Raw genomic sequence first — 24,028 nt, 5'->3', positions numbered from 1 at the left:
TAGAGAACCTTTCAAACACTTGGTTTTACAAAAACAAAAGAACAAAATTACTAAATTATGTCCATAATTTGTCCTTTAAATGTATAAATAGGAACCGGACAAACCATTGCTTTCTAACTATCCTATATGTGTGCAAAAAACATTGTGTAATAGTGAATCTCACGAAACCTCTCAAATTTTTCAGATCAAAAATCAAGGTAAAGGCATTTTAAAACATTTTAAATATTTATATATTTAAAAGGGCAAATTCGAAGTTTTGCATTGTGACATTATTATTATTATTATGTCCCCCAATCTCATTACTATATTGCACTAAAACTTTTTATTACTGAAATGTGAGGGGAAAAAAATATATAATTATAGAATATTTATACATCATGGTGTTTGTTGTACTGCCTTTAATTTATGCTAAATTTAATTAAAAAAATATAAGAATGCTTGTAGAATTTTTCATATTACAGTAATAGGAGTTTGGGGTGGAGAAATGTGCTTAATTGTCATGAAAATAATGTCTCTCTCTATAAAAATTAAAAAATCAGTGTGGTCCTAAGATGGGCTTTATTTTCTTTATGCAAAATATATTTAAAAAAATATATTTTCCTGTTTATTATTTAGTTATTTGTATTATTTTTGCGGGTGAAATGTGATCTGAACACGATTGTGTGCGATTCACCCATAAAGAAATGAAATTCTATTCACATTCATAACCAAGCACAAACAAAAAGGGACATTTTGAAAGATGAACAAATTGTGAAGTTTAGTGAGATTGTCTTGTCAAATTTAAAAAAGAAAATATTAAAAGTAAAACCTTTACTTCTTGTAATAATCCCTGCACACCCAAACAGAAACCACCCACCCCTGACCCCTGTCATACCCTCTGGCCAGATCAGGCCCTCCAGGTGCCCCAGGGCACAGCGATATGCTCCACTCAAGGCTACAAGCCCACACTAGCTTATATCCCATGCATTGAACCTTTCTGCTTTGAATCCTATTAGTGGCTGAACTTGGTTTAACTGAAAAAGACTGCAGACTTCACTCAATTAGACCTAATAGGATTACAGGGCTGGTATGTGCCGGGAAGTTTAAATAAGACAGGAATTTTGGCAGACACCTGCTGCATGTTCTACATTAATCTTATAAAGGGGTAAATGTGGGTTACATATGCCAGGACTTAATTTGCCCTCTTTGTTGGGGAAATAATGAAGCTTGTGGTAAAATTACTTATTGCATAGGTCAGGCTTTATTTTTTGCCAAATGTGCCCTGCTATATATTATATCAATGTATGTGGGCACAGTGAAGTATTTGGACATGTAAGCCATGTTTAATAATTAATGCATGTTTTTGCATTAAATATAAAACCAAATGCCATTTATTTTAAAGAAGGATAGCTTCATACATCCTCAAAAAATTACCATGGGACCAGTTGGCAGATGCCACTTGGTTTGATATCTCGTTATAGATAAGTATTTTTTTGGGGACACTGTGTGTGCACGCTCATGTTTGTGTGTGTGTGTGTGTAGGTGTGTGTAGCACAGTGCACACTATAATCAGAATCAAGCATTCAAGGCTCTCTGAACGAGTCCTCATAATTGACTTTGCACGGCAGGTCTTATCTGGCTGCCAGTTTGAACTGAGCTAAGGCAATTTCACATCAGAATGTAATTTTCATCAACCATTCACCTTTATTGGATAATGAGCTATGTAACGTAATCAGCGCTTTTAGTCATAATGGATAAATGTGCATTCAAATGACATATTTATGTGCCTTAACAGATCAGCCAACATGACCATGGAATGCACACATATACGCACGAGTAGAATGAGTTCTAGATTTCTGGGCTTTTAGGTTCTAAAATTATAACTATGGTTTGTAAACAATGAGGTGTGTTCATGTACATGTTATAACTGACAGTTCAGTTTTATGGCACGAGTTAGCCTCTCATGTGCAGGGTCATAAGGGAATTTATTGTTGTATGTAGCTAAAAATAAATGTCAGATTCAGAAGTATTAGTACTATATAAAAAAAATATTTAAAAAAAACATTCTATAAAAATGTATACATTTCTTTCAATTTAAAAGTTTTGTTGAGACAACTAAATCTATTGGCAAAACTGTTTTTATTTAGTTATCTGGATTTAACCGGGTTTTTACATGTTTTCATCAACTTTAGTAATGTGACACACAAGGCTACCCATGATGCATTGCAACACTTAAAGTTATGATGTTTAAGTTCTGATTGAAAAACTTTATCATCATCATCATCTGCAAAGGCTGGACATCCAATAACAGAGTTTTCAATACAAGGCTCAGTAATGGTGACACAACAAACACCATTAAATATAATATAAGCTATTAACACCACATCTATTAACTAACAGGAATGACAAAAACAGCAAAAAGTCAACAAATTGCAAAACAAAAAATAAGCCTACAACACTAACCTCATTATTTAGTCACGCTGCAATGCCTGCTGGGAGCTGGCAAATCTTAGCTTTTACAGTCAACTTTGTTCAGTGAGTTAAAATAGCAAATATGATTGTTAATCCAACTTAAGTACAAGTTAACAGAATCAAAAGTTAAGTTGTTTATTAAAATTGTAGTTGTCAACTCAAAAAAGCTAGTTGATACAACTAAACATTAATATCAGTTTTTACAATGTATGTGTATGCATGCTATTATTGTTGTTTTGAAACCTGTATGTGGTGAGGACATTATTCTGTACTTTTAAGAGCCCTGTGCGGAGCCAATATTTTTTTCTTTAGTTGAAACGCATGAAATGGTGCCAGATTGGCGACTGGCACAGTGTTGCTAAAAAAGGTGTATGTCTGCCTGCTAACTCACCTCCTTTGAAAAAGGCTTCAACAGAATCTACAAATGGATCTTAAGTCTTTGACCTTTTCTTGGAATCATTTGTAGTATTGCCCCTGAATTCCTTTCTTTTTCTCTTGCTGGGAAAAGAGGAAAGTATGTCTAGAGCATTTAGACAGAGAGGGTAATCAAGAGAGGTCAGACATATAAACAGGTTTCCAAACTACAATTCGTTTTTACACACAATATTGAATTTAAAAGACTGCTGGTTTAATCCTATTAACGAACAACGGCCCTCACGGATCAAAGAGTGAGCAACATAACACAAGTCAACAAACAGCAGGGCTGTAAAACAACAGAAACAGGTCAAAATCAGTCCCTGTGCTACAGCCTGCAATGTTCTACTTGATGCTTAATCAAGTGTTCTGATGATTGGATCAGGATTTGAGTCGTTTGACCGAAAGAGAGGCCACTGACAAGCTCTTGTTTGATGACATACTGGATCATCCTGATGTCCTGGAAAAACCCTGCTCATGCTGGAATTGGTGGCAGGCAGTTTGTCATAATCAATGCTGCTAATCCAGTTGCCTTTTGCTGCTAGTTTACATTGTTTAGGTGGGAGTGAGTTTTGATGTACTTTTCTCACGCCTCCCCTTGTTCTTTCTTCCTTCCTTTTTTATCTTGTCCTGCCTTCCTTTCTTTTATTCCTTCCTTTTTTATTTCTTTCCTTTCTTTCCTTTCATCCTTCTGTCTGTCTGTCTTTCTTTCAGGCTGCTTCAAATGAGTGCTTCCAAAGAGACCTTCCTTCCTTTCCTTTCTTTTTGTCCATCCTGCCTGCCTGCCTTCCTTTTCTTATTATTTCCTACCTCCCTTCCTTCCTTTCATTGATTTTCCTTCTTTCATTCATTCCATTCCTTCCATCCTTTCATTTATTTTTCTTCTTTCCTTCATCCTTTTCTTCCATTCATCCTTCCTTTCTCTTCCTTCCTCCTTTGTTCTTTGTCTTAATTTCTTTCTTTCTTAATTCGTTCTTTCAGGCTGCCTCCAAGGAAGACCTAATCACTGGTTTTGCCAGAGAGATTTTTAGTGAGTTGTCTTATATCGTAGGTTCTTTGATTTGAGATTTACACACATTTAAATATCATGTAAAGACAAACAAACTGTAATTGGTCACTTGACATTTAACACACGGTTCTTTTCCAGAATAAGCTGAAATGGGCATCAGACTTTATGTTGTTAGTCAAAGGTCTGGCTACACCAGACTATGTTGAGTATAGAGCACTATGTTCCCTGTTCTTGAGAAACACTGACACTGACCCACACTCTCGCACGCTCAAATCTAGAGAATTTTAATTGTGCCTTTCCCAGGTTTGCACAGCAATGGAAACCGCTCCAGTGTATGGTACAACTGTCCATCCCCATTACACATCTTTTGACCTGTCCACCCTCCTGTCAGTCCAGTGGGCTGCAGGTTATCAGACTGTGATTGGCTCTGAGTCACACGGGGTGGGTGGTCTCCCTTTCAGTAAACTTAGGTCTAATAAGCAATTCAGGATCCAAAGAGCACCCTTCGACCCAATACCTCTTCCCATAATGCCTCTGCCTGCCTCAGACACACTCAACAGACCAACCTTACAGACAGGGGGCATGTAAATACACAGTTATAGATCTATCTCTTCTTGAGTGAACATTTGATTGCTTGTTAGTGTGTGTGTGTGTGTGTGTGTGTGTGTGTGTGTGTGTGCGTGCCTCAGGGGACAGCACACTTCTAAGAGGCAAGCCTCATTTCCAAACATAGGTAGTGCAGCATTCTCATTCGAATTGTCTGAGACAAAGTTGATACTTCAATGAAACATATATGGGAGCTCCATTATATCTCATCTGAGCTATAAAATGTCCTTCTGGGAACTCACAAAACAGCCTGAAATTGTTAGCAAAAAAACTAAGCATTAAAAGCCGGGGTGGATCTTTTATAGAAAAAGACTCAACCCAGAGCAGGACCTTGTGCTTTGTACAGTCAAAATAAACTCTTATCGAATGTTACTAGTATGATTACAGTAGCATAGGTCTTGTGTTCTTTCAGCAGATAGTATGGATTTACTCTTCGAAACAATGCTTCCACCAAAACCACAGCATTGGAATTCCAGACAAATGAGCCCTGCGACACAAAAGTCTATTTGGGTGGTTTCTGGCTCAAATGTGCAGACATTGGCATGTGTCTATAATCACATTATGGGGTTAAGGATGGATGCGGCAGAACGGAGAATAAAAGCCTCAGATTTTATTCAATACACATATCGATTTATACACGTATTACTAATATTACTTATTACTCCATATAACGTAACAAAAGTGCTGCTCAAAATATATTGCTTCTAAAGTCATAGTTTATTATATAATTTTAAGTAGTTTAAAGTATTATTTATTTATTATTTAAAATCATTTTAGATTTTTAGATTTAGTATTTAGTGGAATTCAACTCATTAATTTAGTGTAAAAAGAAAGTGCATTTGATTGGTGCTTGGTGTGATTCACGTCTTTAAAAATGCATTTTCAAATATATAAAATGCACTTTCATCAAGTTTCATTTTATTAAAAACTAATAATTCAATAGCAGTCACATAGTACATGTATCTTAACACACACTACACGCTCTCTCTCTCTCTCTCTCTCTCTCTCTCTCAAATCATGTGCCCCCCTCCCCACCAAGAGGTCGATTTAATTTGTGTTATGATGCATGTAACTGAATTAAGACCAGCGCTAATGATACTACCAACACTCTTGTGAGTACTCTAATGACTCTTAACCAAGCTGCTCTGCTAAACACCTTGAATGAAGATTGATTTAGTCAACATGAAATCAGAACTGACAGAATAGTAATACTCATTCATAGTGTTAATGTACCAATTTTACTAATGCAAGTTTTTCCAAAGAAATAAATGTTTTAAGATTGTTTAAATTGTACTGATATGGCAGAAATTGACCCTACCTTCCATCGGGTGCATGGCCAGGCCCAGGTGGAGGGCTGATTGCTGTGGTGGGTGCCCGGGTTTGGGTTGGTGTGGGAGGAGTAGTGGAAGGTGGAGAATGAGGGTTCCTGGGCCCACTGATTCTGCTGGTTTGCTACATTTGTCATGGGTGCTGCTTGAACACCAGAAAATGCCTGGAACATTGCTGGATTCCTAATGCTGCACACTGAAACACAACATTAGAGAACTGTGATGAGAGAACTCATTCATTTTTTTAAAAAAATATCAGTTTAGAACTACATACATAATTAAAACTGAGCAATCATAATGAATTGTCACTTAGATTTTCATCTTAAATAAATCAATGTGACATTTGGAATGTGTAAAATCAGAATCAATTATGTTTTTTAAGCCAATTTCAATAAATTAAGAGCATTGTAAGTTATTGGTTGAGGGTGATGTCTTTAGGGGTAATTTAAAATCACATTTGTGCGATGTTTTCTTTTAGACTCTGATCAGATTTTGAAATGTTAATTTGTTTAGACAAATAGTATTCTATTGTAAATAGAGTATACAGTAGGATAGGATAGTTCAGACTGCTGAGAGGATTATTGGCGCTCCCCTACCTACCCTGCTAGAACTGTACACATCCAGAGTGGTGAAAAGGGTTGGTAAAATCACTCTTGACCCTATTCACCCAGCATACAGTACTTCCTTTTCAAACTGTTGCCCTCTGGCCGGCGCTACAGAGCACTGAGCACCAGAACAGCCAGGCACAGGAACAGTTTGTTTCCCCTCAGGCCATCCCCTCTAGAACAGTTAAAACTAAATTCTTTCCTTTTGTCAATAAAACCATGTGCAATGTTCAATCCATCCGTTCCTACTTATATCCATATTTCATTATTTTCTTTAACATATCCTACCTCTTCTTCAATACATTATATCAACTGAACATTACTATATATCTGTATATAAAATATTTTAACAACATTATTGCTCTATTGTATATTTCTCTGGTATATCATATTTTTTATTTTATGTCACTAAATGTATGTTTGTATGTATGTATATATGGTTGCATTTGCACTGGAAGCTTCTGTCACCATGACAAATTCCTTGTGTGTGTGTGTGTGTAAGCATACTGGACAATAAAGCTCATTCTAATTCTGAAATATATTCAATTCTGTATTCTTCATAATATCTCCTTTGGTGTTCAACAAAAGAAAGAAGATCCTATGGGTTTGGGACAACATAATGGGAGTAAACGATGACAGAATTATTGTATTATTAATAGGTGAATTAACCCTGTGGGCTAATTTACAGCAACTACATTTTCAGCAGGCCATGTTCAGAAGCCAAGCAACTCATTCAGATGGATCATTGTAAATCATTTTGGTCACATCAAATTTGGTGTGAACAGTCATTTAGACTTGCACTTGTAGCAAAGAGCTGGAAAAAGGCTGAAAATATCCTGTTACTGGCCTCACATGGGTACTGTTCTAAATCAAAACGGTTCCTGAGGAGAGGACTTTGTCCCTGAGATTGCAGCATGACCGTTCCTGATGGAGACAGATGTCACTCAGTTCTCTGGGATCTCAAGCATAATGGGCTTTTGAGAGCATGTCTTTTCTGCAAGACAATGAGTGGGCGATTTGGGACATTTCTCCTGAATGATGTTGGGCTAATGAACCTGACAGACACAGTGACAGTGCAAAGAGGACCAGAGGAAGAATCAGAGAGATTAGGCCCTGAGCCAGAGCTCTGGGAGAACTAAAGGGCTAAATGGGAGTCCGCTCAACAGACTGGACCAGAACATCGCACCCAGAGAAATGGACAGAACATATGAAGAGAATTCAGAGTGTGTTTATCTATCAATCTATCACACTTTCTCTCTCTATCGATCAATCCTTTTCCATCTATCTGTCCATCTATATTTTTTCTTTCTATCAATATTTTCTATCCATCTATTTCTCCTTTTCTATGTTTCTGTTATCTATCTGTCTGTAACATGCATGTTTTTGCCATGTTACATGTGATGCAAGAAGTCATTTATTTTCTCTGTATGTTTGACCCTACTATGCCCATTCATTTCAGATATTTAATGTTACAATATGTAGGTACAGTGTAGAGTTATGCAGCATTTGGATCTTTTTCATCAGGCCCCTCAAAGTCAGAGGACCAGACAGCACTGTGAAAGTGAAGAGATTCAAAATCGAGGTGCAGAAAGTTGAGAATAACATAATTGGCAAGTCTTCCTCCTCTTCCCCACACCTCTATACTTCAATGCATGGTGCAAGTGATGTTAAATTGCGTCTCTCTCCCTTTCTCTCTCACTCATTATGTCTTGTTTCCTGTCAGCAGCATTGCAGAACAGTACTGCTGTAGAATGTCCAATCCTAGATACCAGTCAGATTTTGAGATGGACCAAAACGCTGGTATGTTCCTGTCCATCAGTCAGCATTCTGAGGACAGAGCTGGTTTTAGCATCCTTTATTCAAGACAATCGTTGCTGTCTATGCTTCACTTGGGACTGTCCACAGTGGGCCATACTTGTGTGTGAGATTTCCATTATGAAGCCAGTTAGTATTCCATCCAAACAACAGGGGCATTTTATAGAGCTAATACCATAATGAGGCCTCCTTCTGCAAGGTAATGACACTAAACCAGGGCTTTTGTCACAGGCGGTACCAATGGCACTGTTTGACACATTCAGAGGTCAAAAATCCCAAGCCATTTTCCATTTACTGCAATTTCCTGAACAGTAAGAGCCTATATTTGGAGTTCATTGGGATGCGAGAGGAATGCCGGTAAACGGGTATATTTTATGATGCAACCTGCAGCATATGGCATTCTTGTCATATCTTTGACATGTTTTTTTATCATTCTTTTTAAGAATTGACATTTGTTAGTGGTAGTTGCTAGTGGTGCATGCTTATACTTTTCATTATTACTCATCACAGTGTTTTGCACCAAGGTTATTATATTTAACTGAAATGGTCACTAAAACTGAAACGAAATTCCAAAATGTAACCTAGAAAAATTACACATTTTAGGTAATCTAATCGGATTACTTTTGGAATACTCATTGCATATTTTGATGAAAATCGAATCATTCATTTATATGAATGAAGGACCAATTAACACTCCATTCATTTCATTAGTAAACATAAAATCAAACCAGAACTTTTATTTCCTTACACACAAATCAAAGGGCAGATTATCAGTCAAAGGGCAGATTATCAGTTCATAAACACTTTTCATCCTGTTCCTCATACAGTCCTATCTTATGACATCTAAAAACGTAGTGGAAAAAACTTTACTATAGTGTATGACTTGCAGGGCGATACATTTGAATGTTTACATACATTACCTACAACATTTAAATTTGAGTGCTAGAGCAATGCAAATGACTTGGATAAGATCATTGAAGAGTTTAGGAGTCAGCACATGAGGCAAAAATGCTATAAAAGCACCACAAGGTGACATTTATGCTTCAACAATTGCATTTTTCAACTCACATTTGCTTTTTATGACACTATCGGTTAGGTTTACATTTAAAGTTTAGGGTAGGTTTTGTTGATTTAAAACTTGATATAGCATTAAACTTAACCTTATTTGTTTGGGAGAAAAATTACACTCGCTTTTAGCTCACGCAGTGGACACTTCATCTCGGAACTGCCGCATTACACGTTACCCACATAATATAATTTTGCAAAAATGTTGCCACAGTCACAGAATTTTCTTGAGATCAGGCTCACGATTACTTTTCTCAACAATCAATTTGATGGACAATAAAACAGGCAATAAATACCTTAGACTTGCATTAAAAGGAGAGACCTGAGCTAAATCTAGGGGCCAGAATTTGACTTTTGACTTGAAGTAACCAGTAATTGGTCTCTTATGAGGCTCCATTTTAGTTAGGACACTGCCATAGAAGACAACTGCCTATGTAGGCAGGAGGCAGCAAGGTAGCACACTAAGGTTTGGTACAGACACAATGTTTGCTTAAAAAAATCTAAATGAATGACTATATGAATTAACCATCCAGAACCCTGGAAACCACATAGCAACATGCTACAAACCATTCAGAACACCTTTACAACTGCATAGTGTTACGTCCCAGGACGTATTTGTTTTGGTTCCTTTCATTGTCAACATATTTTGTTGACTTACATCTATAGATTATTGCCTTATTGCAATTGGAGATTTTGTCCACTTTGTGTTGTGGTTTTCCCGCTTTGTTTCTCTCTATCTCTCTCTTCCTTTGGCCTTCTTGCAGGGGGATTAACATCAGGTGTCTGCAATGATGATTACCAATCACTCCCCTGTCTGGATTGGTTGGTGACGAGAGGAAAAACAGGATCAATCCCAAGCAGATCTTCACTGCAATGGAACTTCCCTTTTTCCCCAATCCCAGACAGTTGTGTTTGATGTATTGCTGCTACATAGTGTTGTTGTGGTTGCCATCTACTGTTGTAAATAGTGAGTTGAAGGTAACTTGCTGACGTTAACCTTAATCATTGTGTAAATATTGTAAATAGTAAATACTAGTTAAGTGTGGAAGCTGTAGGGAGGTGGGTGTTAGTTTGTTCAACCTTTTATCTTTTCTCCTGTGTTTTGGTTAGTGAGGGAGGTAGGGAAGTTAATGTTGTTTATTTGCTATTACAATGCTATCTTCACAAATTTTCATCATAAAGCTCGTGTTTTATGATAGAAACATATAGCTTTGGCATCAATGATATGTGATTTGCAAAGGGATAATTTTAGCAGCACTTTCAGGATAATTTGTGGGTGACATCAGGGTCAGGATAGGGTCAACAAGACACTGATGAGCTTTAACTGGTGATTTACAGTGTATAGTAAAAGCCTTCAGGCTTATGAATCTTTGCAGGGATGGTTAGTTGGTTGTGTGGAGAAAAGGATATATAGGATATACTTCAGAATCATAGCCTCAGGTAAAATGGACGAGGAGGAGACCTTGCATGAGTTTAAATCCAGCTCTACTGTTGTTATAAGAGTGCAAGTCTTGAGGAAGAACAGTTTGCGTGTATGTATGTGGATCTGAGCTGTATGTGAATTGTGTGTGTGTGAAAGAGATTTCAGAGGATGTGTTTCAGTCTGATGAGCTCTACTTTCCCCCCGGGCCTCATTAAAAGCTCTCCCTCAGAGACGGCCCTGTGTGGCGCTTTGCCCCTCCACCAGCAGCCTTTCAGCTCGGGGCCGAAAGACAAAACACTTGTTTCCTCGCTTTCTTTCTCACGTCATCTCTCAGGTCCTCAAAAGGCTTTGTTGCAGACCTTTCAAGTAGAAGCACCTTTTTATTTGCTCTTTTCACAGCTAATTCTTAGCTTTTTCTCTCGCTGGTTCCCCTCAGATGACGAGCGGGGCTACAGCAGTCGTCTGCCTGTGCTCAGGCCCTGAGTCACTGAGTCTGGATAATAGACAGGCCTAGAAATGGTGGTTAGTGTGTGTGCTCCAGTGTTGGGGAGTTACTAAGTAAGTCTGACAACTACAAAGTGTCCAAATGCTTCTTGTCTTAATTATGTTGGCTTGAAAAAAAAAAAACAGCATTTTTTCTGAACTTTGGGCATTTTAGGGTTTTTCCGAAATCCTTAAAGATTAAAATTATTAAATGTAACTGCTCCTAGAGTTTTCAAGCTACATCCACTAAACTTGGTACAGACTAGGGCTGCACGATTTGGGGAAAATGTCATATTGCGATTATTGAGGCTAATACTGCGATATGCGATAAATAAACAAATGGTAACATGAGTCAGCTTGCTTGGTTATCAAGGAAAATGCACAAATAGATTATTGATAATGCTGAAATGTGTATTTCTCAACTCAAACATACAAACTAGCAACAACACCCACTATAAATGCACGGTGTTTTCAAATTAAAATAATATTTTTACTAAATTAAATAATATCATCTTTGCATTACTACAAACTTGTTATTTTCTCAATATTACACCTAAATAATATAGAATAGTAAATAAGAACATACAAATTTTCATGAAAGTAAGATTGTCCACATTTAAGCAAGATAAACTCTTGAAAAGGAAACTGGATATAAAAGTGTGATTCACTTGATCAAACCACTAAAACTTTTGTTGTTGTGTTTTGTTTTTGTTTTTTTACAACTGGTATTTCCAAATCCTCTTTCTAAAAAGTTATACTTATCTCTTGTCCAGTGTTTGGATCATTTTCTGAAATCTCACTTTTCTACTTTTCTCTGTGCCTTTTCAGGTGTTGATATAAATTTGTCGTGTTGCCACGGGATGTAGCAACTTTAATTTTGCACAGTACCTCTCTCTGCTCAGTGTCGGTTATCTTAAAGGCAAAATAACGCCATATATCCAGGGTTGTTTCTGGCTCAAAATGAGGCGGAGGTGGTACCATACTGATCAAAAAAGTGACGTCAAAAACACGTAAACATTGGCTTTGCATTAATACACCACTAATGACATGGCAACTGAATACTAATGTTAATTTTGTCAGCTGTTTTTTTTTATTAAATCTTAATCCTGTGTCAAATGTACTTTAAGTTTTTATCATATTTAGTCAACCTTATCCTATTTATTGTTTTTAGTTGTTTTGTTTGACGAAGTCTGGGCATTTTTTTATGTACCGGTAGATTTAGACAATTAAAACTGTTGACATTTTAGTCATATTGATATTTTATTCACTGAACACTATAAACATTTTAGCCATAAGAGTATTATTGATAAGCACCTCTCTCTCTCATATCTCAATTTAAAACCAAACAAACTTATTTTTGTGAAATGATTTGCTTCAAAAGGTATGCTTGTGCTAGGTGTCTTTAAAATAAATGATACTTGTTTTGATATTTCATTATTTAAATGCAATGACATCATACTTATTTTGGTGTGACTTGAGTGTCCAAATACCTTTGGGGGCCACTGTAGTTTAGCATCTTTTCCAAGGTGGTTAAACACTAAAGACAAAGTATTGTTTTTATGTCTGCCTTGCCAATGCTCCTCTTGAGCCACTCTTGAAAACAGCAGACATGGAGCCTCGGTCACCCCCAAGAGCTAGAGACAGGGGAGAGAGCAGCCATTCAATGTCATCTTTGATTGGCCAAGGTTGAGCAGCACCTTACATTCCCCTGAACTCCTCTGCAGTCACTGATTGGACAAGGTAAGCCGAGCCTCACTTGTAGCTGAACCCTGCTTTGGGTGAGATGCTGGTTGTATGATACGAGAGTCACTCTGTGGACCACGCTGATGTGTGGCAAGAAGAGAGATGTCTCAGGGAGGGTGAGCTTAGTTTCAAGGGCCCTTAAACAGTCACTTGGCTTTAGAGAGCTTGGAGAGCTCATTCATCAATATGCTGGCAAGATAGCACTACTCACAAGAGCACCAAAATAAATGCTTCGCAATGACGCCTCTCCTCAACGAGGCAGACTCTCTCCCTATCCTTAAGCAATATGAAGTCTGCAGTGTGAATGCTGAGATCTTCAACTCCTGCCCTTTTGAACCTATCTGGGCTGGGTGAATTTATTAAACTTGAATGTTGGTGAGGAACCCAGGGTATTACAGATTTAAGTGTAGTTCATCAGCTGCCCACAAGAGGCCACTGTTAAGACTGCACTAAATTGGGCCTGGGCGTTCAGTTGATGTGCATTTTTTCACACTAGAATACTTTCTATTAGCCAAACATCCTAAAAATAAATAATAATAATACATTTCATATAAATAAAACTATAGACAAACAAGATTCATTGCACTAAATCATTACTGTGAATTTGAAAAATTTTGTGAGCCATTTGAAGGCAAATTTTTAATTTAAAGATAACAGTTTTGAATACAGTTTTTGTATTTTTTTTTTTTTATTGTTGTTTGAGGCTGGTACCTTTGCGTTTGTAGTTGTAGCTTTGCGTTTATAGTTATGAGAAATCTATTATACAGTATATAAACGTGTAACACATTACACTGACCCGTTTATTCATCTATTTAATTGGCACAATACATGCACAATAACCTTCTTATGATTCACAGTCTTTACACAGTTTTATTACTGTATTTTTGTATTATTATCATTTCTTGTTGGTTCTTATGAGGTCCTAGATGTTATTATGCAACTATGATTTACACTATTGTTCAAAAGGCTTCTGCTCACCAAGGATGCATTAAACTGTTTGAAAATACTGGCAAAAATATTAGGAGTCTAGGATAGAAGCCTTTATTTTGGTCACATATTATACATACATTTTTGCATATACAGTGAAATTTATTTGTTTTCACATATCCCAGCTAAGCTGGGGTCAGAATGCAGGGTCAGCCATGATTCGGCGCCTCTGGAGCAGATAGGGTCATGTGCCTTGCTCAAGGGCCCAACAGTGGCATCTTGGCGATGCTGAGACTTGAACCATGTAACCCAGAGCCTCGACCGCTGAGTCACAGCCCTGGTTACATGACTCTCATACCCAGCCGCTGCAGATTTGTGAGCAAGACGTATCTGTGCTTTTACAATTAGCAATTACAATTAGCCAGTCGTCCAGGTAATTCAGGATGCGTATTCCTTACATTCTGATCGGGGCTGGCGCTGCATCTGCACATTTTGTGAATATGGGGGTGCCAAAGATGATCCGAACAGAAGGTCCTTGAACTGGTATGATATCCCCTCGAAGGCAAATCTCAAAAACGGCTTGTGTCAAGGGTAAATTTGAATGTGAAAATATGCGTATTACAAGTCTATTGCTATAATCCAATCGTTTTTGTGAATCTGTGCAATAATATGCTTTTGCGTAATAGTCCTGAATGGAAAATTAATTAGGGTACGATTCAGGATACAAATCTTTCTTTGGGTCACGGCGGGGGTGTCGCGAGAAGCTGGAGCTGTGGTAGTGTCCCTCATGAAGACTGCCAATCTGGAACATAGCATCTTCATACTCAGGCTTTCTTAATGAGAGCACTGAGTATCTACGAACGCCATGGTCGCTGCCTAGGCATAAGTGCTAGCTGTCATGTCCGTCCTGCAGCTGGATGTTGCATCTACTGCACTCAAGGCATTTATAGTACCTCATATTTTAAAGGATGTGCACACCACAAAAGTTTACCCTTTTAGTTTTAATACTTGCAAAAATTATGTTTCTTCGCTGGGCACACAGGGAACAAAGATCTCATGTTGATCTGCTTGGTAATACAAAAGAGAACAGTGCTTTGCTAACAATGAAGGGTGTGTAGCGAGATTGGTTCTTGACTGTTAAAGGAGTTGGTTCTGACGAGCCCATCTTTCTCCCGGCCTATTATATGTTCGTTGAGCATGTAGGCAGGACCTCAAAAGCCATCTGGCAATCAGAATTGCCATGATCGAAAACTGTTCAGAGAGATGGGGTACTCCGGAGTGACCCCTGCGTGGGTTCACACATCCTCCATGAACGGGCCTTGAACGAGGTGAGAGTGACGAATTTCTGTTTCGGTGCCCATATTAACAGATGACACCATTTACACTGCAAGTGTGAGTCGCGAGGTGACCTGTCCCAGAAGTGTCCCAGATGGGACAGTGAGTGGATAGTTTCAGCGTGGAGCCTAATTTTGCCATGCGTCTCATGCGGAGCTCAGTGGCTTTGGGTGCAGTACAATACTCAAATTATCAGGAGATTATTGAAATGACACAAAAGCAAATCAAATGTATTCAAACCGAACCTATAGTACACTACAATTTATATGTCTGCATGCAAGTAAACTCAATAAATAACTAAAGGATAGAATTAATAAACTGCCTGACCGTTTGCCATTCTGTGTATATAGGTGAACAGTATAGACAATATCAATCACAACCAAGAATGCTGATAAAGATGAAGTGCACGTTACTGCCCCTGTTGTCCTTGAAGCAGCAATAACCTCAACTTATGATTAAAGAAAAAAATTGGCATATGGCCCCATAGATAACTTTAATTTCTATGCAGAGGCGCTGCTGTTTCTTGTGGAAGAGACGCGGCCAATGTGAATGTTCAATGCGACCGCCCTGCTCATGCCGCACTCCCGCCACTCACAGAGGATGTGTGAACCCGCCACTAGTTGTCATTCAACGTAATGTTGAGTGACCGTCTTGAAAGGGAAATATGGTTTGTTGATAGCTGGCTTTATATGCATTTCCATATTCCAAAACTTGATTTTGCATCTTTCCACACTTCTCTGTCTTATTGCTTAAACAGTGCCGCTGCTGTGATCATGTGACTGACCTTTCAGAGAAAGGTGGGCGATCATTGGATATTGAGGAACTGCAGTCTTCTGAATCAGAGGTGAGCACAGCCCACTGGCCTTCCTGTCCTCGGCAGGCACACTGCCTTACTTCCTCTGAACACAATACACACTGCACTAATTTTCTCTCTCTCTCTCTCTCTCTCTCTCTCTCTCTCTCTCTCTCTCTCTCTCTCTCTCTCTACATTGCACAAATCCCTCATCAGTTGTTTTGATGGGGGTCAAATAATAAACCTTTTTTAAATCATTTTATGATTTTTCTCTGAGGTCTACTTATAAATGTTAGCCAATGTTTTGCACCGCAAATAGACAAAATGTAGTTTTTATTGACCATTTCTAACACTTTTAATTAAACAGGCTTCACAAAACCTGCATAAAAATTTGACAAAGCCTTCTATGCTGAAATGGGCATTCTTTAAAAATCAACTTCTCTTTCCTAACATTGGGACCCTTTGTAAGGATATGTTGCAGTTTCAATAGATGGATTTGAGAGTTAAAGTATATTTTCATAGTACAGATGTATGTAATTATATATATCTTTTTTTTTTTTTTAAAGGTCAAAAGTCTATTTCTAGTGAGATGTCTGCTTTAATTTTTCTCATTTTATGTAAGGCCTATTTTAGGCTGGACCTACAGTAAAATCAGAACCTCAGTCATATCAGGTCTGTAATGCTCTACTTTATGCACACTTTTCATAATTTCTCCTCCTACATCTGATGCCTCTGCTGATTTTTCACATCTGTCTATCCATTATCTCATTGTCAAAAAATGTTGAAATGTTGGATATATTTCCCTCTCTATTTGCACCTTGTCTATCTCCAGATCACCTGTCCACTCCTCTGGGTGCCAGCACACAAATGACCCTCACTCCACCTGACATTGATCAACACCTGCGAATGTCATTTTCTCACTCATTCACTCTCTCCATATAAATTACATTAATCTTTTGATTGGCTCACTACTCAGTAAAAGGACTTTTCTTTTCATCTGTCTCCTATATTTCCTTGTGTGTTCTGTTCATTCGCGCCGTTTCTGGTAAGAGTATCTCCTGTCTGTGTTTCTCATGTCACATCATGTCTGTGGTCTCATGAAATATTCCCATATCCAGCAAATACTTCAAATGCTCAGCATTAATGCCAATGGACTACTCTTCATTTCTCCTTTATGTTATATCACTCTTGTCATGCAATATCTGGTGTAGCCAGATACACTACATGGCCAGATGTATGTGGACAACCAATTGTAATTAACAGGTTTGGCCTTTCTTATTCCTTTTTGTATTAATTCCAATTATAATTCCATATGGGTGAGGTTTTTAGATACCCACATACTTTTGGGCATGTAGTGTTTTTGATGTATGCACATGCTATTCCCTCACTCTTATGCAGAGAGATAGTGGTCTTTGATGACCATTTTAACAAACAAATACAAATCAACGTTTGCTTTTTTTGCAAAGTCATACCTCGTGTTGTGATTGTGACATTTGCTCATGTGCTCAATTGAAAATATCCCCACCCCCATAAATGTCACCCTTTAAAGTGAGTGCAAAAGAAACCACATCCGCTACAAACAAGAAATGGGTGCAAAGAAATCTCATGATAGATGGAATTTCCTGGATAGATAAAGCCATATACTGTATGTGATGGGCACCATATAGAGGAAGTTTTTATTGAAGAATGTGGTGGTGGATGCCACTTCTTCATTTTTTCCTTTTTGCAATGTCACCTTGTCGCTATAGACAACCAAGTTTGTAAACAGAATCACAGTACTGAAAATGCTTTACTCAAGAGCAGATACAGATCAAGCAATTGTTTTAGCATTTTTCACAATATACATCATATTTTAAGATGTCATAAGTGCAAAGTCTTTAGAATACAATGTATTGTTTACTACCATATTATTGATCATAAGTCAGTCATTGGCATACAGTTCACAGCAATCCATGTCACAAGTGAATTTGTCAATCAGCTGGAGATTTACTATGAGGGCTTGTTTAAGGACCCGTCAATGTACAGCTGCGTCAGACAGATACTTGTGTAGCATCTCGGGTGTGTTGCGTCATAAACATACATGTTTAGGTCACTGTGTCAAGTTAAATACTTGTAAAATAATTAAATAATATAGTTTAATACTTAGAACACATCTTGAGATCCCTTAGCTCAAATTTGCACTCCAAGTTTTTTGAAAGCAAGAATGTAACGCATGTTTGTGTTGTGCTGTCTGCTGAAGGGTTGTTTTCTTCACTGTATAATCTGCGCGTTGCCACACAGCTGAAATTTCAATTACTGCCCTCTGGAGTAAACAGGTGGTACTACAAGCTTGCATTTCTCAGGAATATTCCTTATTACGGTCCGTGGGCATGCGTTTAATTGCGTACATTTTTTAACGCGTTATTTTTAATACAATTAATCGCACTGAATGTGTTAAATCGACAGCCCTAGTCTTAACGCAAAGACCTATTTCTCAGGAAAATAATGAATTGCACTTTGCGCCACTTCATTACACCCACAGTTTGCACACATACAACCCAAACACTACAGCCCATGGCCACTTGCACTTTACGCTCAGACAAAAATGACGCTTGAAATTGTGCTCTCACGATAGCGCTGCGCTTTGTGTGCTTATGAAAACAGAGCCCATCATTTCAAGCAACTTTACAGAAAATCATGTAGTAGTGTCATAATGTCTCTAGTCCCAGCTGAGCAGTTTAACAACATAAATACCAGATTTGAAGACAAACCCTGAAGAGATCTACAGTATATTTACAAGTATGCATTTGGCAGATGCTTTTATCCAAAGTCAATCACAATGCATTCAACTAAGTTCTACATTTTATCTGGCTGTGCGTTCACTAGGAATCAATCCCATGACATTGGCATTGCTAGTGCCATGCTCTACCGGTTGAGGAACAAAAGCTTGCATCTAATGAATAAATGTCAATGTTAATATGAACAGATCATATAAACAGGCATTTTTATTAACTTTTTTAGTGCTTTGCCTTCCACCTTTTTAGAGTAAATTGTATTAATCCGTAAAAAGTGAAATTAGGATATTCTGCTCTCATAACATTAAAATGATGCGTCTTCGGAATGCGTTCAAGGATAAAAGACGGTAGTAATCATTATAACTGAAATGTCCTACTCTTCAAATTTCCCAGTGCACCAGATAAAAAGTAAATTAATTGTATTGAATTTAATCTACTGTGGCCCTAAAAAGTGTTTGGACACTTAAAATATATGAATTGTATTAGATATCAGAATATATGTATATATTTTTTAGCTAACACACTTTTCAAGCATAGCATTTAGCAAAAAGTTTTAAATGATAAAACAATAGATGTACAGTACACCATTATTCTATCACCTATTTATATACACGTGTTAAATTATGGTTTAAATGTATTTGGTCAAACTTTCTGAAACATGTCTATATTAACTGTGATGAACCACATCTATGGTTACTCTGCTAGGACACATGTGTTTTCTTTGGGAAACTGACTTCATTGCATCCATTTCAAGTTTCCATTTGGTTTAAAGTAATTGCAAAAATCGCAAGAAAAGTTAAGTTCGTTCTAAAAAGAAGTCTAGCATAATTTTTATGCAGATGCCACTTTGAATGAAATTCAACTAGGTGACTTACAGTATGTGTCCATTTACTTTTTTGGCCCACTGTATGTTTTAGTTGTGTTAGAATTGTTCATTATTGTGCGATAGTTCCTGCTGGTTTTTGTCTGTAAGATATAAACTAATTGGCAGCTCTAGATGGTAAATGAATCTAAGAACGTTACACCAGAGGTTGAATCTCATAATGTTAAAGGAGCCATTGGAACATTAAAGAGTGCTATTTAGTATAGTCCAGGTCTAGCTGACCATCAGCTAACTAAAATAGCACAAATATCCAAACACCATTTGCTGACAGGACAAAAACTTTGTTGTAACATTTTCTAATAGTAAGCATGTTGCAACAAGACAGTTATTGCCACCTATATTAATAATCTAGATTGAGTTAAAAGAAAGACATATGTTACCTGTGTTTGGTGGCTCCAGGCGTGGGGATCAGATTAGTTTCTGTGAAGTCAGCGATTGCCTTCTTGCTCTTACACTTTGCTAGCAAGACTCAGTCTGATATAAATCTTAATCTATTTCCTCTTTTCTTCGGCCATGGAACCGGGTGCAAATGGGAAGTCTATACTTTGACCTTCTACATATCCTCAGAAATATCTTAAACCTAGAAATAAGATGTTAGTTTTTATGCAAACGTACCTGATGTAATGAAATATTGCATGATTATGTGGTTCTCAATTCTCACTTTGTCATGTCATCATGATGTCCATTATAGAGAAGATCTTTTGGCTTACTGTACAGTAAGTGTTCACATATTGTACTGTATGCATCCAAACTGTTGGGATTTTTTAATTTGCTAATATTCCCTGTAGTAATTTCCATTTTCAATGTACAGGTATCCTCTTTATCTCTGTCCCACCCTCAGAAACACTTTTTTAAAAATCTGCTTGTACACATGCAAAGCAGGGCCAAGAATGGTCATCAGTAATACCCCACAGTGTCAAGCACAGAAATTAGTCATCTGTGCCTCTGTTTACATGTATATGATTAAGAATCATCTTATCTGTGCTGTCAGAGGACGAGCATGATTTCATAAGTTTTCATAGCTTTCTTATAAAGATGAAGGAGGCTGAATTTCCACTTACTGTAGTGCTAAAAGATAATGACCCTGAAAATCATCATTAATGTCATCAACATATCATCAAAGCAAAGGCATTCTAAGAGTCTGAGATTACAGATTAATCAAGAGAAGACCATGTTTGATTTTATAAAAGCACTTACAGTAATTAAATACAAATATGGGCTGACCAAACTAAAATGTTTAAATAAAGCTGAAATTGTATGAGATAAAAGGTTTAAAATATATTAGGATATTTTTGATTTTCCATTCATCAACTTGTTTGTCCTATGACAAATATTTTCAATGAAAACATCTAACCAAGAGAAGCAAAAGCCGACTTTGCCTTTCAAAAATGTGTAAATGTTCTAAGAGCAGATCTTTCACTAAAGATAAACTGCATCAAAACATAGGCAACACTCTGTAACTACATCACATTAAGTAAGATAAAATATTTATAATATTATGTTTTTTCTGAGTAACAAATTAAGAATTTTCCAGTTCAGAGTCCCTGTATGACAGTTAGTGGATATTTCATTTCAATATGTTTGTTATTATTTTTTTCTTCTTGAACGTTCATTGAGTCATGTGTATTTCCGGCTGCTCTTGATGGAGGACGCTAAACCACACACTGTCCACATTAGCTAGCTAATGTTCTGCCCATTGTGGCTGTGGCTATTTCAAATGTCAAATGAGTGGTCATTACCAATTTGATTTTAAAGGTCTTTAAATGTCATATTGACATCTAATTTGGCCTTCTATTTAACCTTTTGTGTTATTATGATGCAAAGTACCAATTAGATTTATTAACAACTGACCACTACATTATTCTCCTTTTCAAATAAATACAAATATTAGTATTAATATATTTTTTATAAATTGTGCTTATGTTCAAATTTAAGTAACTTACATAAAGTAACATTATGTTGTATTAACACACTGTATACAGTATGCTATAAGTCTCAAGTGTTGCCCTTTAAAATGGATTTAATTTATACTAAATACCAGCAATATTACCACAAAGCACTATAACAGCTGAGTCAAAAATATAATGATGAACAGCAGCAGTTAACTTTAGTTCATATCATTATTTATCACATGTAATAAAAACAAAAATTTTTGTTCATGGCTACAAAACAAGACGTTAAATGCAGAGGCGGCGAGAGTCTAATTCACTGCTACTGAGGTTAGGTTTTGGGTTAAATTTAGTGGTAGGGTTAAAGGGGTCATTTCATGTGGAATCAAAATTTCCTTGATATTTTGGCATACAGTATAAGAGGTCATTGTACTATAAAAACATACTCAACTTTCTCTCCAGTCTGAAAAGAGCATTTATTGTTTCCACCCTGCAAAATCACTCGTTTTGAAATCGGCCCCATAGTGACGTCAAAATGTGAATATTCTCGTCTCCACAATGTACGTAATGGTTGCGGTGAACTGAGAGTGGCTGAGGTTCTTCAGCTCTGACAGTGGTACTATTGTTACTTCAGTTTGCTTTTAACCAACAACAAAACATTAAGATGACAAGTATGGACTCCAGGCTTCGTTCTGCTCATGGTTGTGGAAAACCTGCATCTCTGCATAGCCTTCTGAAGGATCCCAACATTAGGAATGAGGACCAACTTTGTTCATCACATTACTCTAAGGGTTCTACTGAGAACCATTATGAATCAGGCTTTGCAATAAAACCTATTTTGAAAAATGGAGCAGTGCCAAATATATAGGCACAATAGAAATGATGGTGAGTAACAAATGTAATACTACCATTTCATTTGTCTGTTTTTGTTTGATATGTAAGAAATTGTACAGTCAGAAGTTTTTAATCACAAAATAAACTATGATCAGGGCATCAACGCGAAGCAGATCACGCTTATTACATGGTTATTTTCCAAAGATAATATATTGCATAACTGCTCACGAAATATTGATGTGAGATTAAATGTCTTTTTTATATAAGAATGCATAGCATGGAGTGCAATGAAAGACAGTGGTGAAGTAGACGCTAGTGGCTGCCATCTCATCTATCTTGTATTAGCAAGGACATCCTGTATTATGGCTGACACGAACTCATCGGGACGTCCACTATACCATATTTATGCAGTGAAACAGTCGAGGGTGATCCCTGCCTTTATAAAATTATAAACTTCACATTTCTGCCATCAAAACCTCCAAAGATTTCCCCATTCACTTCCATTGTATGTGCTTCACTATAACCTGAAGTTTTCCTTTTTAAAAGAAGAGGAGGAACAAGTTGAAATCATTTTTGCGGTAATCAACATTATGCCACAAATGCTGTCGATTGAGCTTAACTTGTCTTCAACTGGGAATATTCCTTCAAAGGTTATTGCAACAACAAAAAAATGGCTTAGAAAAGCTCTAGAATCATTTGTTAGCAGATGCCTCTTGGTTTGATATTTAGTAATCAAATCCAATTCATTTCAAATACTTTTTGTGCCACAGTATATTGTGTTTGTGGTTATTTCAGAAGAACTATGTGTTTTACACAAGACAGCCTTGCTGTTAACAAGATTATCAGTGGGGGTAAATCCCTTTAAAGTAAAGAATGTTTGCTGTGAAATCTGTTCTCTAAACGTCCCTTTTCACGCCACCCTCACCTCCATCACAACATTTCCTTTGTCCAAAAGTTTTTAGAACAAACCTACCCCACATTTTCAAAACCTTTTCACTTTGCTTTATTCTGATCAATGTGCTCTACGCTTCAACTCGGTGTCATAGTAGTCAAGAGATTAAAAAAAAATGAAAAGGGAAGGAGGGGTGAGTGGGGGGTCGGCTTACTTTTTTAGAAGGCAATTGTATGTGTCTCTGTGGCTGCCTTACCTGTGTTGCTTTGATCATAGCTGAGCATGGCGTAGTGTTTGATTCCAGGACTACTTTGACAGCTCACAGGCTGGCAGAAGCCTTTCGGATGACTGGAGATCAGAGGAGACAGGCTGGAAAGCAGAAGTCCAGCTGAGTGAAGATCAGAAGAGGCACAACTTCAACCAGAGCTATTGTGAAGGAACATAAGGACTTAGATAACTTTTCCCCCCGTTTTTTCTTGTGAAAACTTCCCCTTCGGAATTTTGAATTGCCCACTTAAAGGTCTGTGGGGCTTTGTCTGGCTTTGACAAAAGAGGCATGTTTTTGCCTCTTGTCATGCCTCATCCTGGAGAGTCAAATCCATTTAAAAAAACAAAATCACTCCTGTCTCATGTCCTCTTGGTTTATTTAAGGACTGCTGGTTTAGTCTGATTTACTAGCTTACGACATACACACTAGACAAGAATAATATAACTGAAATATATAGCCCTGGTTTTAGTGTTTGCTTAATGCAATTCCAT

At 37.3% G+C, this 24,028-nt stretch overlaps 1 pseudogene; it reads right to left on the bottom strand.

The window, feature by feature from the left end:
- LOC127637717 (transcription factor EC-like) overlaps positions 1–24,028 on the bottom strand; it is a 55,073-nt pseudogene that overhangs the window by 28,264 nt on the left and 2,781 nt on the right.

This window comes from Xyrauchen texanus, chromosome 45 (genome assembly GCF_025860055.1).
Source record: "Xyrauchen texanus isolate HMW12.3.18 chromosome 45, RBS_HiC_50CHRs, whole genome shotgun sequence".
NCBI lineage: Eukaryota > Metazoa > Chordata > Actinopteri > Cypriniformes > Catostomidae > Xyrauchen > Xyrauchen texanus.
The sequence above is the reverse complement of the archived record's forward strand: the minus strand, read 5'-3'. Positions and strand labels throughout refer to the sequence as shown.